Genomic DNA, 17,335 nt, shown 5'->3' on the forward strand with positions numbered 1-17,335 from the left:
TTCAGCTTCGTAGGTTTAGGAGCAGAGACGAGTAAAGGCAGGGCACACTTCGAAAGGCCTGGTCTAGGGGCGCCTGGGTGGCGCAGTCGGTTAAGCGGCTGACTTCAGCCAGGTCACGATCTCGCGTCTGTGAGTTCGAGCCCCGCGTCGGGCTCTGTGCTGACAGCTCGGAGCCTGGAGCCTGTTTCCGATTCTGTGTCTCCCTCTCTCTCTGCCCCTCCCCCGTTCATGCTCTGTGTCTCTCTGTCCCAAAAATAAATAAAAAACATTGAAAAAAAAATTAAAAAAAAAAAAAAAAAAAAAAAAAGAAAGGCCTGGTCTAAATCCCCCTGAGGCAACTGACGCCAGCTTTCTGAGCCTCAGCCAGCTTCCCAGGGGGGTAATGGGCCAGCTCCACATCTTACCATCCAGGAGTGTTTGAGTCACTCACACAACAACAACAAAAAATAGTTACTCCTCTAGGTACCACACTCCGTTCTAGAAATTTCCAAAGCCCACAAAAGCAGGATCAGATCAATTTATTTGAACCATGTAGGTAATTTTGCCATTAAGTTGTATTAATGATGATAGTAATGGCCAAAGTGACTAAGAGTTCACGGAGCACCAGGCACTGAGCTATGGGCTTTTGCGAACATGGACAGTTCGGGATCGCAATTCATTCTAACAGCTGGACTTCAAAAGAAACTGCACACTTCCCTCCCCCTTGTTCAAGTGTGGATATGTCCTTAATGAAACCCCAAATTAACAGCCAAAGAGCTCATGATCATAAGAAGAACCACCGGGCTTGCGGCAGGGCGAGAGGCTCCTAGTGGGACACTAATTCTCCCCATTTCCCGTCCTGGAGTTGAGCCTTTGATCTCCCAGCTCGCAGATGACGAGCTGCCCACGGTCATCAGGAATTGCTAAAGTGGGTTTCTGTCTCTTTGAGTATGAAGGTGTGCAGACACTCAGGGCTTTCTTGCTCACTCTCAGATTTTATGAGCGTTGAACTGTGAATTTCGAAGGCCCCGTCTCATTTCGGATTGCTCTGCCTTTTTGAAGTAAAAGCAGTTTGCAGCTGTCCTGTGCTCATTGCAAAAGGGGAGGGGGCACCAGGAATGTTGATGACCGAAATGTTTTTTCCAGGGGACAACTACTGCTTAAAACTCGTGGAGTCTCTCCTTGTTCCCAGCGTGGGCCCTGCTGGGACTTGCCATTTGACGTGTTCCCTCTCAGGATGAATTTATGACAAAGAGAGAGAGAGAGAAGGAAAGAAAAAGAAAACAACCAAATTTTAGAAGTTTCTGGAACTTGCTAACAGAGTGGAGATGAAATGAAAAACAGCGGAGATCGATACCCTACAAATAGTTTTTCCATAATTTGGGGAAAACCATCCCAATCCTTTAGGCCAGCCTCTATATTTGGGGTGGTGCTGGGAACCAGCAGGGAACGCTGTTCGTTCAGAAACTCTTAGAAAATGGGTTCTGTGGGGGCGCCTGGGTGGCCCCAACGGTTCAGCATCTGAGTCTTGGTTTTGTCTCAGGCCACGATCTCGTAGTTTGTGAGTTCGAGCCCCGCGTCGGGCTCTGTGCTGACAGCAAGGAGCCTGCTTGGGATTCTCTCTCTCTCTCCCTCGCTCTCTGCGCAGTCCCCCCCCCCCACCTCAAAATAAGTAAATAAACTTAAAAAAAAAAAAAAGAAAATGGGTTCTACCTGATCAACCATCCAGCCAGCCAGCCATGCATCCATGCATCATCCATCGAGCGACATGATGACTTCAGCTAAAAGCAGCCCGCCGAAAACAGGAAGAATAACTACCAAGCCCACATAACTCGGCACTGATACCTCCCAGTAAGAAAAAGGCACCTGGCTGTAGGTGCATCAACTCCACACCTAGCATTTAAGCCCACAAAAATCAGACCGGGGCGTGTAAAAGAGATGTGCAAGGGCACTCACCAATGCATTGTGAGAAAGACTGGCTACAACGCACCATTAATAGGACCGTAGGTGATTTTTCTCAGCCACTTAACTGCCTAGTTCCTCCATTTTCCCTGGAGAACAAGGATAGTCCAAATACTCACTGGTTGATGATGAACACAAAATAAATGAATGGTCAGACAGGGCTGAGAATTAGGCTGGGCACAGGCTACATGCTCAATAATTATAGCTATTATTGTTATTGCCAATAATAGAAATCAACTTTTTTTAATGCTTATTTTTGAGAGAGACAGAAAGAATACTTATTATTATTTTGTGTGCACGAGCAAGGAAGAGTTAGAAAGAGGAGACAGCAGATCCGAAGTAGGCTCCCTGCTGTCAGCCCAGAGCCTGAGGCGGGGCTCAAACTCACGAAGCGTGAGATCATGACCTGAGCTGAAGTCCGACTCTTAATCGACTGAGTCACCCAGGTGCCCCTAGAAGTCAACATATTAAAAAAAAACAAAAAACCTGTTTGTTTTGAGAGAGGAAGAGAGACAACTAGTGGGGGAAAGGCAGAGACAGGCAGAGAATCCCAAGCAGGCTCTGTGCTAATCAGTTCGGACCCCAGCTCGGGGCTCGATCTCCTGACTGGGAGATCAAGACCCGAGCCAAAATCAAGAGTTAGGCGCTCAACCGACTCAGCCACCAGACGCCCTGAAATCAACATATTTCTTAAACAGACCGAATTTGAAACATATTACTGAAATAGCCCTATTTATGGTTCAGTGAAAAAAGCCCACAAAACTCACAAATGGCAGATTATGTAGAATATGGTGAATCACATCTGTGCTTTTCAACCAAGAACGGGCCTCATAATAGGTTTATTTGTAGATGAAGCACTTCAGGAAAGATATGCAAGAATTGGTGATCTATAAAAATGTTTCTGTTCAGACTCTAGAGAGTTAATGTGAAAACACAGCAGAGAAATCTATGTTCTTTAAAAGGAAATTTTTTTTAATGTTTATTTATTTTTGACAGAGAGAGAGACAGAGCATGAACGGGGGAGGGTGAGAGAGACAGGGAGACACAGAATCGGAAACAGGTTCAAGGCTCCGAGCTGTCAGCACAGAGCCCCACGCGGGGCTCAAACTCACAGACAGCAAGATCATGACCTGAGGCGAAGTCGGATGCCCAACCGACTGAGCCACCCAGGTGCCCCAAATCTATGTTCTTTTAAAAACATCTGTCGCCTACCAACACATCTCATTTATGGCTTATGACACATACAGGGAAGGAACAGTGTGAGTCTAATATGGTTTAGTTTTACACTAGTGGGTTTAATTAATTTATGATTTGAACCAGTAACTAAGAAACACTAATAATAATACGTCTTAAGAAAAAAAAAAAAACTATACTGAATTCTACTCCTGAAATCAATATTGCACGGTACTTTAACTACCTAAAATTTAAATTTAAAAAAAAGGGAGAAAAAGAAAAAAAAAAAAAGAAAAGAAAAAGAAAAAAACCATAGATAGCTTCGCCAGCGAAAAGAATTTAAGTTTGCAAACGATTGCTGAATCGTGAACATTTATAAAATGTGGTACGTTTCTGGAATTAAAACCTCTGAGCCCTTGAAGTGCACTTCAAGTGGTCTTCAGGGGCCAATGCCAGGTACACATTAATGATAGGAAATTAAGGAAAATGTTTTTGTATAAGAAACTAGTCGTTTGTGATATTAGTTAGACAGCCATTGCTTACATGCCTTACTGTATACAAATAACACAATTACAAAAAGGGGAGGAGCCTCGCGCAAAATGACGCATCCACGGTTTTGTGGTCGTAATATTCGCTCATCCTTGTTCATCATCCCCCTGTGCTTGTTAGAGATTCGCCTGGGCGTGTGTGTGTAAAATCCGGGTCATTGTACCAACACAACGATTTCTGGGTCCATCTGAGGGCTCACCGTGTTTCCATAGATCTCTCCCCTCCCCGCCCCCGACCAAATTCCGCTCCTTTTCTGAAACGCCGTTTGAAGGTTGTTCATTGTAAAGTTATCTAATGAAAAAATGCCTGTGGAGGGTGACTTACAAGCCATTTGGCTCCCTCCTGTCAGGGGAGGAAAAGAATAACACTGAGCAAGGCTGAAGGTTTTTATTATCACGTCGTAAATGGGCAAATGGCATCTATCAATACAAAGAGACTCCGAGGGCCCTGGAAAAGGAAGCTGCACTTGGGGGAGGCTGTCGAATGACAAAATGGATTTTTATTAACCTCCTGGTCCAAAATCTCTTTTCCTATTTTCTTTTGCCTCATTCACTTGGCAACATAATAATGCTGTAAAAACACCCAAACAGGAAGCTGATAACCAATGGAAACCGCAAGGCCCCCGCCACCCCCCACCCCTTACTGAAAAGCACAGGAGAGGCGGAACGGAGGCCGAGGCACTTAGAATTGTAAACAGGTATGCCGGCACTCATGCATTTTCCCATACAGGCCCTGCCTGCTTTGGGTTTTCCTTAGAAGATATTGCTTTCCAAGAATAACACAGCCTGTTTGCCCCAGCGTTAATTCTCACAAAGTTTTCATATTTGGGTCATAAACATCTTTCACGACGCTGGTAAAATGGCCAAGGTGTTTATGAGCTGCAAGAAATATTTACGCCAAATGCATAAAAACAGAAATGGAACCGGTGCACCTCAAACTGGGATAAACCGCACTGGCCTGGGGGAAGGGGGGGGGGGAGGAGAGAAGAGAACGGGGGCGGGGCCAGAATGATTTCCCTGCAGGTTGTGAAGGCGAAGGGCTCATAAAAATGTTTAGTAAATGTTAACAGTAATTCAGGCCTGAGCAGGTGTGAGAGCCGCACACACGGCCAGGGCGACGGGAACATGCACAGGGGGCCCAGCCGGCTCCAGAGAAAGCCATTCCTCTCCTTCGTGCCAGGGAGGGGCACGGACCCAGCAGCTCGGGTTCTGACATTCTGACCGTGCGGGCACATCAAGTTTTCCAGACATTTAGAGCCTGGGCTGAAACTGGGTTGCTATTTACCCGGCAAGTCAACAGCTACGGTGTAGCTGTTTTACCGGAAACATTTTCACACTGCAGCAGGCCTAAATCTGTTCTAATGTGGCAAGATGCCCACGGTTGTCTTTTTTTTTTTTTTTTTTTTAAGTTTATTTATTGAGAGAGAGAGAGAGAGACCACGCGCACTCACGAGTGGGGCAGGGGCAGAGAAAGAGGGAGACACAGAATCTGAAGCAGCCTCCAGGCTCTAAGCGGTCAGCCCAAGAGTCCTATGCGGGGCTCGAACTCACCAACCGGGAGATCATGACATGGGCCACAGTCGGACTTAACCGACTGGGCCACCCAGGCGCCCCGAAAGGTAATCTTAAATATAATATACAGTTCAGAGGATCCTTTCTGTTGTTACTGTTTTCAAAATCCTCAGATACGCAGAGAAAATAACCCCAAACATCACACTGGGTTTGACTATTTTGCCCTTTATATTTCTGTATTGATTGCATTTTTTAAATAGGCCATAAAGAGATAAAAATGTCATAGATCTAGGGCACCTGGGTGGCTCAGTTGGTTGAGAGTCTGACTCTTGATTTCTGGCTCAGGTCATGAATTCACGATTCATGGGTTCAAGCCCTGTATCAGGGTCAACGCTGGCAGTGCTGAGCCTGCTTGGGATTTACTCTCTCTCTCTCTCTCTCTCTCTCTCTCTCTCTGTTCCTCCCTCCCACTTGCACACAGTCTCTCTCAAAATAAATAAATAAACTTAAATAAACGCCACAGATCTGGGGATACCTGGCCGGCTCAGTCGAAAGAGCAAGTGACTCTTGATCTTGGGGTCATGAGTTCGAGTCCCACATTGGGCGTGGAGATTACTTTTTTCTTTTTAAATTTTATTTCATTATTTATTTATTTTTTTAGAGATTACTTAAATAAATGCTTAAACATGTAATAGATCTACACATAAAGACATATTAAAAAATTAAAATGAGTGCATGTGAAAACTAGTGAAAACTGAGTAAGATCTGTAGTCTCCTTAAGTATATTACGCCAATGTCAGTTCCCTGGATTTGATAAATGTTCTGTAGTTACAGGGGATGTCACCATGGGGGGAAGTGAGGGGATGGGACCTTTTTGCGCCATTTTTATGCTTCTGGTGGTCTATAATTATTTAAAAATAAAAAAAATTGGGGCGCCTGGGTGGCGCAGTCGGTTAAGCGTCCGACTTCAGCCAGGTCACGATCTCGCGGTCCGTGAGTTCGAGCCCCACGTCGGGATCTGGGCTGACGGCTCGGAGCCTGGAGCCTGCTTCCGATTCTGTGTCTCCCTCTCTCTCTGCCCCTCCCCCGTTCATGCTCTGTCTCTCTCTGTCCCAAAAATAAATAAAAAATGTTGAAAAAAAAATAAAAAAAATAAATAAATAAAATAAAAAATAAAAAAAATTTAAGAGGGCATCTCTTAGTCTGTAAAGGAAAGAATAAATACAGTGATTCGTAAAACGCGGCCATGGCATCCTGTTGAAATCGGAAGATACAGACGTCAGAGTGGTGGGTACACAGGATGTACCCAGCAAGACGAAACACACGCTCAGCATAATGCGTGAGTAACGGCTGCTAGGATGCGAATACTGATTCCGTTTAGATGGAAGCTTTTCACTTCCGGTGGGTACTTCTTGGTACTTATTATTATTTTTTAACATTTACTTATTTGTGAGAGAGAGAGAGAGAGAGACACAGCATGAGTGGGGAAGGGGCAGAGAGAGAGGGAGACACAGCATGGGAAGCGGGCTCCAGGCTCCGAGCTGTCAGCACAGAGCCCGATGCGGGGCTTGAACTCACGAACCGCGAGATCACGACCTGAGCCGAAATCAGATGCTTAACCGACTGATCCACCCAGGTGCTCGTTGGTACTTAATTTTTTAAAAATGTGGCTATACATTACTTCTAACACTACTTGTCATTTCATTCATTCTACTCTCCTAAGGTTTATTTTCCCCCCCAAACTTATAGAAACACATACATGTACACACATATACGTGTGTGTTTCTGTACTGAATTTTTGCCCTAAGCAAGTTCTCCACTCACTGCTTACTCATTCAGGTAAATCATCACTAAGTCCTTTTATCTATAAAAATGGAAATAAAGACTATTATCTCATAGATTGGAACTGGCTACGAGCACTCTCAGCGAAATCCTGGCCTGGTATACACCATGTCTGATCTCTAAGGAGAAGGGTATTAAAATATGCTTTGGACCTACTGTGTGCGAGGCACACTACATCCTTTATCTTATTTGTTCCTCAAAACAACCTGATCGTGTAGATATTTTTCATCACCTTTCAGCAGGCGAGGAAACTGAGAGCTTAACAGAGGTCACACAGCTCATGATCTGCGGAGCTGGGATTTGAACTCGGAGAGCGTAGCTTGGGTATCTGTGCTCTCAAGCACTCCTTAACACTGCCTCAGGATGGAAACTTGAGACCTCGACATCATCATCATCACTGAAATGACTTACAAATAATGGATCACTACTGCTTTTGGATTGATAACCAGTAACATAACCGATAAATGATAGAGGACCCAGCATTGCACACGGAGAACTTAGCACTTTCTATTGTTATCAGGCTATTCTATAGGAAAAGCAGCCAGATCAAGAGAATAACTGTGCCCTGCGTGGGCTGTGTGCACGAGAAACAGGGAGGGTCAGGGTGGAAACCTTCACCTGAAGCTGCCGGGTCCCTAGCTGGAAACAGAACTCCGGCAGGACAGGTGGGCAAGGGCAGAAGTCTCAGTGGATCATTTGGGGAGAAACAGGGGCAGAGTGTGGGGAAGAAATTTGCAGGGCTTAGTAGGGCAGAAGGCAAAATAATAGGGACTGTAGTAGGCTCAATAATATCCATCCCTATGATGCCCACATCCTAGGGGCGTCTGGCTGGCTCAGTTGGTTAAGCATCCGACTGCGGTTCAGGTTGTGATCTCGAGTTCGTGAGTTCGAGCCCCGCATCGGGCTCTGTGCTGACCGCTCGGAGCCTGGAGCCTGCTTCCGATTCTGTGTCTCCCTCTCTCTCTGTCCCTCCCCCACTCCCGCGCTCTCTTGGTCTCAAAAATAAACATCAAAAAAAAAAAAAAGAAAAAAGAAAAGAAAGAAGTCCACATCCTAATTCCTGAAACCTGTGAGGATGTCAAAAAGTGGCTTTGCAGATGTGCTTAAATTAAGGACCCTGAGATTCGAAAGGTATCCTGGATTAGTCGGCGGGTCCAAGGTTATCACGAGGGTCTTTGTAAGAGGGAGGCAGCAGGTCAAAGAAGGAAATAGGAGATGTAACGACAGAAGCCAGAAGTTGGGTGATGGAAGGAAGGTTCCAGTAGCCAAGGGGTGCTGGCACCCTCCGGAAGCTAGAGTAAGACAAAGGAAAAGGATTTTCTATTCGACACCCCGAAGGGAACCAAACCTGCGGGTGCCTTGCCTTTAGTCCAAAGAGATTCTTTCCGGACTTCGGGGGTCCAGACCTGTAAGAAAGTAAACTCGTGTTGTTTCAAACCACTGAGCTTGTGCTGAGGTGTTAAAGCAGCAACAGGAAACTGATACAGGGACTGAGCGTGGACTGGGGAGAAGAGAGAAAGTCGTGTTAGTCCTTTTCAAGTCCCTTCTTTTTTTTTTTTTTTTTTTTAATTTATTTTTGGACACAGAGAGACAGAGCATGAACGGGGGAGGGGCAGAGAGAGAGGGAGACACAGAATCGGAAACAGGCTCCAGGCTCCGAGCCATCAGCCCAGAGCCCGACGCGGGGCTCGAACTCACGGACCGCGAGATCGTGACCTGGCTGAAGTCGGACGCTTAACCGACTGCGCCACCCAGGCGCCCCTCAAGTCCCTTCTTTAAGTGTTGGTAGATAGGGGGGAAAAGGTAAGCCTTCCTTGTAAATTACCTTTCTGTTGCCTTTTTGTGCTTCTTTAAATGTGTCTCCTTGCATTGGCGAGGCTCAGGTTTTATTTGGGTTATGCAGTTGTTAATGAATCGTGGGCCATAATAACCGAGGAGGTGAATCTACTTCACAGAGTAGAAAACCACGGACTACGCAAATCCACGCTTCTCTAAAGAACCAGATCTGAAGCTGTGTTCATATTGTGAAGTTTTGCCTTCCCTGTTATTTTAAGGACACAATCCAATTTATAAAGTCTAAAACAATGTAAAGACAAAAATCAGGATTTTTTTTTTTTTTTGGAGTTAGGACAGGGCAAAAATAAATGTAAATGGAGAGTCCTTTTCTTTTTAAAAAAAAATGTATCTACACAAATAATACCTACTCTTGCAGACAAAATTTAAAATACAGATAAAAAGGAAAAAAAAAAAGCCCTAATTGTTAGAATATGAAACAGATACTTACTGTTGTTATAAATTCTCAGTATGTTTTCTATGCCTGAGTATCCTTACCTATTTAAAAAAAATTTGTTTTAACCTTTATTTATTCTTGAGAGAGAAAGAGACAGAGCACGAGCAGGGAAGAAACTGAGAGAGAGGGAGACACAGAATCCAAAGCAGGCTCCAGGCTCTGAGCCATCAGCACAGAGCCCAATGCGGGGCTCCAACTCACGAGCTCGAGATCATGACCTGAGCTGAAGTCGGATGCTTACCTGACTGAGAGCCACCCAGGCGCCCCTGTACTTGCCTATTTTTGCAAAAAGGTGATCATACTGCACAACTATGTTGCCGCCGCTTTGTGCATTAAACTATCATAAACATCTTTCCGTGTCAATCAATAAACTTCCCTGAAAGCGTCTCCCAAAGTGGTTTCCAAAGAATGTTAACAGGTGTTGAAAGAAACTCTGGGGTGGGATTATGCTGCAACCCTGGGTTAGAGGAAGCTAGAGAATTTGCTGTAAGACTTCTCAGATGCTGTCGTGTAAGAGACGCGGCACACAGATCTGACATGCTACACGAGGGAGTTTCTCCAAGCTGTCTCACCACAGAAGCCTCCCCCCACGTTTTTTGTTATTGAAAATAAGTATCCATAAAATGAACCATTTTAAAGTGAATAATTCAGTGGTATCTACCACATTCACAATGTGGTACAGACCCCATCCCTATGTAGTTCCGGAACATTTTCATCAGTCCAAAATAAAACCCTGTGCTCACTAAACAGCTGAGTCGTCCTTATCCTGGGATCATGAGCTCCTGGCTCTTCCTGGTGTTTGTTGAGTGAATAAATAAAGATACGGTTTAAGACTATAATAACAGCTCTTTCGACTTTGATCTGTTGGGCTACCTATTTACAAGGGTACAGAAGCCTATGGACATAGATCCACACTCAGTGGTAATCCAAGAGTGTCATCTCTCAAACCCTAGAGCAAAAAAGAGCCTGCTAAGATTTGGTCTCTTACTACACAGCTCAACCAAACAATGTATTTACCCACATTCTTGAAGCCTAAGTAGAGACTATTTTTTCCGGAAGCATTCGGCAGATTATAAACACTTGAAAGGGCTACTTTTCACTCAACATACAAATCATCCTCAGCATCTACGTGGCTAGAAAACAGTTATCTTGTATCAAAATACCTCTATCCATACAGGGGAGAGGAAAAGGAGGTGAGGCTTCATCGTCTCCAGCAGGAAATCGAGAGATTACATTCTTCAGTTGATATTCCACAAGCGGAGATGTAACCCTAACACTCAGATTTCAGAGGTAAGAATTAGAACAACGACGCTCAGGAAGAATTCAAGCGCTTTTCTCAGAAGCCTGAACCTGGGGGCGGGGCAGCCTTGCTTTTCATCATTAACCTTTCGCAGTTGATCGCGTTTTAATCACCAGAGGGGAATTCTTTCCCTTCGAATTGTTTTTTAGGTGAAGGGGGTTGAGAGGTACAGACTCCCAGTTATAAAATAAATAAGTCATGGGGATGTGAAGCACCAGCGTAAGGAATTTAAGTCAATGATATTGTAATAACTTTGTATGGCGACACGTGGTAATGAGACATATCCTGGTGAGTGTTTCGTAATGGGTATAAATGTGGAATCGCTATGTTGTACACTTGGAACCAATATAATATTGTATATCAACTATTATTATTATTATTATTATTTTGGTCCATGTTAAGCTCTGTGTTTTTATTTTTTTCAACTATTATTTTAAAAATAATACAGGTTTTGTTTTTGTTTTTGTTTAAAGAAATAGGTGCTTTGGGACGATAACAGTGGTACCTGATAATTTTGCTTGAGGAGAGTGCATGAGGGGCACCTGGCTGGCTCAGTCGGTGGAGCGGGACACTCTTGGCCTTGGGGTTGTGGGTTCGATACCTGTGTTGGATGTAGAAATTACTTAAAAATAAAATCTTTTAAAAGGGGGGGGGTCTAGCCACATGAGTTCTAGCCACATTGAGTTCCAGACTGAAGACAAGATAGCATAAAATATCTCCACAATAACACACAAGAAACGATGAGGCTTGTTCCTTCCAGGGCAGGGAACAGTATGGCCAGAGCAGAAAAGCAAGAAGGGCCTTCACTGCACACCCTGTCATAGTTTTTACATTTTAGAAGATGCAGATATATTACTTTTTACAAAATGACCATTTTGGGGAGGAAAAAACGACCCAAGGGGCCAGCATTTACATTTATTTGCAGTCCTTCATTTCTATTGTTATAAATGTATTAAAATGGATAAAAGTGACTACATGGAATCATAAAGTGAATTATTCAAAGCAAACGTGGCTAAATGTCAACCATCAAGGTGAAGGGAATGAACTTCATTTCACTATCCCACAACTTAGTTTTCCAATATAAAGGCTTGAGGGAAAATATTATAAAATTGAAACAATATGATAAACACCCAAGAAGCTTAAAAAAATCCTGGTACTCAGGCCATATCCGGGAATAATAAAATCAGAAAATCTAGGAGTGGGATTCAGCCATTAGTATTCAAAAACAATTTTTGGAGGGGGGAGGCTGGCTGGCTTAGTCAGAAGAGCATGTAACTCTTGATCTCAAGGTTGTGAGTTCCCGCCCCACATTGCGTGTGGAGACTACTTAATAAATAAAATAAATAAATACATATTCTTTCCTTCTTAGATGATTTCAATGTACAGCGAGGTAGAAACCAGTGCTCTAGAGAATTTCAAAAGGTTCGTTTGCTTTGACTTTTTATAATCTTTAGAGTGATTTCCTGTCTCAGCAAAGTAAGCTCTAAGACACTCGGAGTGACTCCTAACCTATTTTCTGTTACTTTAAAGTAACAAGAGCAAATAATACAATGGTAATGTTAGAAGCAGGTAAGTATCTTTATAAGGAAACAAATAGCCTGCTCTCTGAGACGCCAGTTGAAGCCAACAGGTTTGGGTTGGATACCCAGTGATACCCTGTAGTTTTATATTTTCATTTGACCTATTGAGTTTAACAAAGTTCCCTTCTTACTCTGCTCCATACTCAGAGCCTAGAGAAAGTTCTAGATGTTTCAGTATTTTGGAGAAGCTGGAATGGGATGAGGGCTGCAAATAATGGAAAACACAACTCAGCAGGGCCTGAACAATCAGGTCATTGATTAACCATCTATCAAGGATTTTCGCAGGGTAGCCTCCCCCAGGGCTGGTGATCTGGTTAGTTAATTTGGGAGCCTGGGTTTTTCTCTTCTTCCCACTCTCCCATCTCTAGCTTGTTTTCCGTCTGCCTCCCATCCAGGCCCCCAGGCTGCAGGGATCTGGGAGTCACAGGGGGATGGTGATGTCGAGGGGCGACAAAAAAAGTCCCCACGTTTTATCCCCCTTCAAGGGTGAGGAGCAAAGCCTCGTAGCAGGCTCCCCTTCATACCTTTTCTCATACCTTGTCTCATGTACCTTTTCCTAAGGCAATGACTTGGCAAGGGGAACAAGGCCACCATGGTGGGGCTCACATCACGGGAGTGTTGTATATACACACACACCCCCCCAAAATGATATAAATGACTTTATATTCCAGGGTCTTCTCTTTATTTTTTGATTTTAAGTAATCTCTATGCCTAACGTGGGGCTTAAACTCATGACTTCAAGATCAAGAGTCACATGCCTTATTATTACTGTTTTTTTATTATTTATTTAAAATGTTTTTTTATTTATTTTTGAGAAAGAGAGAGACAGAGTATGAGCAGGGGAGGGGCAGAGAGAGAGGGAGACACAGAATCTGAAGCAGGCTCCAGGCTCCGAGCTGTCGGCACAGAGCCCGAGATCGTGACCAGGGCTGAAGTCAGACAGTCAACCGACTGAGCCACCCAGGTGGCCCCGTGATCTCACAGTTTGTGAGCCTGGGCCCCGCATCAGGCTCCGCAATGACAGTCTGGAGCCTGTTTGGGATTCCCTCTCTGACCCTCCCCTACTCACACACAAGTGCTCTCCCTCTCCTTCTTTTTCTCAAAATAAACACAAAATATTTTTAAAAATCTTAAAAACATAGGGGACCAGCGAAACAAATTATGGTCCTCTGCACAAGAGGAGGGGGACTCTATGTGCTGATATGAAATGCGTTTCAAGGTCTATTGTTTATATATACAGAAGTAGCATAAGCTACCATTTGTATATTAGACAGAAAAAAATATGTACATCTGTTGGATTATATACGCATAAAATATCTCTGAGAGCACAGGTGAGCTTCGTTCCGGGGCCCATGGTCAGTGGGTAGTCTTCATACCCTCCTGTACCTTGCGTACCTTTTGATCACGAACCCTGTGAATTTTTAACGGATTCAAAACAATTAAGTTTATGCACACCCCAGCGCGCCCGGCTGGCTCAGTCGGTTGGACATTTGACTTGATTTCGGCTCGGGTCATGATCTCATGGTTTGTGGGGTTGAGCTGTGCATCGGGCTCTGCACTGATAGCCTGGAGCCTGCTGGGGATTCTCTCTCCCTCCCTCTCTCTGCCCCTCCCCTGCTCACTTGCTCTCTCAAAATAAATAAATATTAAAAAAAAGAAAAAAGTTTAGAGGCGCCTGGGTAGCTCAGTCGGTTGAGCTCAGGTCATGATCTCGCGGTTGGTGAGTTCAAGCCCCGCGTCGGGCTCTGGGCTGACAGCTCAGAGCCTGGAGCCTGCTTCCGATTCTGTGTCTCCCTCTCTCTCTCTGCCCCTCCCTCGCTCACGCTCTCTCTCTCTCTCTCTCTCTCAAGAATAAATAAAACATTAAAAAAATTTTTTTTTAAGTTTATGCACCCCCCCCCCCACACACATCATAATTGGCAGTCTGAATTTGTATATGAGTAAAATGTAATGTACCATAAAAAAACAAACTGTCACAGCTACCCATGCCATCATCCCGTGCCGGTTGGTTTGCACGTGGCATCTCACTTAAGTGTCACCAAGTCAGTAATGGGATCCCAGGAACTCACAACATGCTTCTCTGTTTCTTTTGGCCTTTCCCACTGGACTCTCCCGCAAAGGCACTCCAAATACACTTACCATTTAAGTATAAAGAGAAAGCTCATCACGGAAACACAGTTTCAAAACAAGCCCCTTGGGGCGCCTGGGTGGCTCAGTCAGTTAAACATCTGACTTTGGCTCAGGTCATGATCCCACGGGTTCGTGAGTTCGAGCCCTGCATCGGGCTCTCTGCACAGAGCTCGCTTCGGATCCTCTGTTCCCCTCTCTCTCTGCCCCTCCCTTGCTCCTGCGTGCCCCCCCCCTCAAAAATAAACATTTAAAACAAAAACAAAATAAGCCTCTTAATATCTGCACTCCCACCCCCCACCCCCACGACAAGACTGCAGCCCTGAGCCCCTTGCACACAAAACTCAGGCATGGCTGCGGGCTCCTGGATCATGATCCCTTTTTGCACAGATGAAACCTTTGGGGCTCTGATCAGTTGCATGGTGTGGCCAACATCATATAAATCATGGCAGTGGGGGTCTAAACGTGGTATGTGTGACCTCAAAGGCCAGGATTTCTCACAGATTCCCTTGAAATCTGTTATTGAAAGTCATCTGATTTTCTTTAACAAAACGTAACTGATCTCACAAAGAAAGCTGGGGGAAAGCTGGAGTCGATATACAGAAAACCCTGCTTGTCTGGGTCATTCCCCTTATACGAGACACGCCTTGAGGATAGGAGCAGCCACAAAACATGATGAAAATAGGGCGTTGTGGAGGAAAGCGGTCATTCTAAAGTTCACTCTCCTGTTCCAGCATTTGGGAAACTGATATGTATGTGTGCACACACGTACACATACACATACACAGACTGGTGAACTTTCCCCCTTGTGTTTGGACTTAAATGGAAGTTAAAATGAGAATGACTGGGAAAATTAGTGGCATTTGATGAGAGTATTAAGGAAACTGCCCGCTTAGAAAATCACGCTGTGGGGGCGCCCGGCTGGTTCAGTAGGTGGAGCGTGTGACTCTTGATCTCGGGGTCATAGGTTTGAGCCCCACGTTGGGTGTAGAGATTACTTAAATATAAAATCTTTTCAATAAAAAAAATCATGCTGTGACGCGGCCATACGTTCGGTCTCTGAAACTGGTGGGGAGAGAGCCCTGGGCACTCAAAAATTTCCAGGTCTCTGCCGTAACAGGGAACTATTCCTTGTACTTACAGTTCATGGCTAAAAGCAATTAAAACGCTGCATTCTTAAGCATAAATGCATTATTTGTTCTTAGTATTTAAATCTCTCAAAAAGTATATAGGTCAGGGGCACCTGGGTGGCTCAGTCGGTTAAGCATCCGACTTTGGCTCAGGTCATGGTTAAGTGCCTGACTTCGGCTCAGGTCATGATCTCAAGGTTCGTGAGTTCGAGTCCCACGTCGGGCTCTGTGCTGACAGCTCAGAGCCTGGAGCCTGCTTCCGATTCTGTGTCTCCCTCTCTCTCTGCCCCTCCCCCCTCTCAAAAATAAACAAATATTTTTTTAAAAAGTATAGGTCAAACTCCCTGTCATCGTGTATTTCTTTTGGGGCAAAGAATTGAAGCCCACTCTTCCTTTCTATTTAGGTTTTTAATTTTTGTCAAGAGAAAAAGTTAAACAAGATGAGGAAAGCCAAGATTTGTGATGCAATGCATCTTTTCCCTGTTCCGTAGAGATTTATCCCTGAGCACACAAAGTCTAGAAGAAATGAACAAAAGATTGGAGCTGAAAACCTAAAGGGCTTGCTTTCTGCCCATTGAGCAGATAACTAGAACATTCTGCATTATCTATGCATTTGGGGTTTTTATTATTATTATTATTATTTTTTTAAATGTATTTTATTTTATTTTTGGGACAGAGAGAGACAGAGCATGAGCGGATGAGCGGATGAGGGGCAGAGAGAGAGGGAGACACAGAATCGGAAACAGGCTCCAGGCTTCGAGCCATCAGCCCAGAGCCTGATGCGGGGCTCGAACTCATGGACCGCGAGATCGTGACCTGGCTGAAGTCGGACGCTTAACCGACTGCGCCACCCAGGTGCCCCAGGGGTTTTTATTATTTTTACCTAAAGGTGGCTCTTTCTGGTAATGACAAAAGGCGGGGGGGGGCGCCTGGGTGGCTCAGTCGGTTAAGCGTCCGACTTCGGCTCAGGTCACGATCTCGCGGTCCATGAGTTCGAGCCCCGCGTCGGGCTCTGGGCTGACGGCTCAGAGCCTGGAGCCTGCTTCCGATTCTGTGTCTCCCTCTCTCTCTGCCCGTCCCCCCGTTCATGCTCTGTCTCTCTCTGTCTCAAAAATAAATTAAACAAAAAGAAAGAAGAAAAAAAAAGGAGAAGAAGAAAAAGCCTGGTTTTTCTCAATACACCTTTAAAGGTTTTTAAATTATTTCATATCTGGTCAAGTTGAGATTTTTAAGAACCTCATTTTTAATTTGTAATAAAAGTTTACAACTTGTGATGTGTTCAAAAAAGTCAACAAACAGCAAGCACCTGTTTAATAAATGTGTTAAATTAAAAAAAAAAAAAAAGAGAATAAATTATCTTGGGGGATTCTCTTCCATCTCTGTAAGCAAAAAAAAAAAAAATCATTATAAAATATCAATAATAAAGTTAATGCAGGCTCATTGAAGAAAATCTGAGAAATAAAACCTACCCAGAATCCCACTTCCAGAGATAATTATAGCAAATGTTTTGGTTCATTTTCTTCCAGTCTTTTTTCAAGGTGGGGAGGGAATGAGGGGGGATTTACAAGAATTTATTAATCAAGTCTCTACAGTTGGGAGTGTATTTGGATTGAGAAGCAAAATATATTATAAAATGAAAATACTCATTCAGTCCCTGTCTTTAAAAAAATTTTTTTTAGTGTTTATTTATTTGGGGGGGGGGAGGGGGCACAGGGAGGAGGAGAGAGAGAGAATTCCAGGCAGGCTCTGTGCTATAAGCAGCAAGCCTGACGTGGGGCTTGAACTCATGAACCGTGAGATCACAACCTGAACTGAAATCAAGTCAGATGCTTAACCAACTGAGCGACCCGGGCGCCCCCATTCAGTCCCTGTCTTAGGTCACGTTTTCTAGA

This window comes from Neofelis nebulosa, chromosome 9, assembly GCF_028018385.1.
Source record: "Neofelis nebulosa isolate mNeoNeb1 chromosome 9, mNeoNeb1.pri, whole genome shotgun sequence".
NCBI lineage: Eukaryota > Metazoa > Chordata > Mammalia > Carnivora > Felidae > Neofelis > Neofelis nebulosa.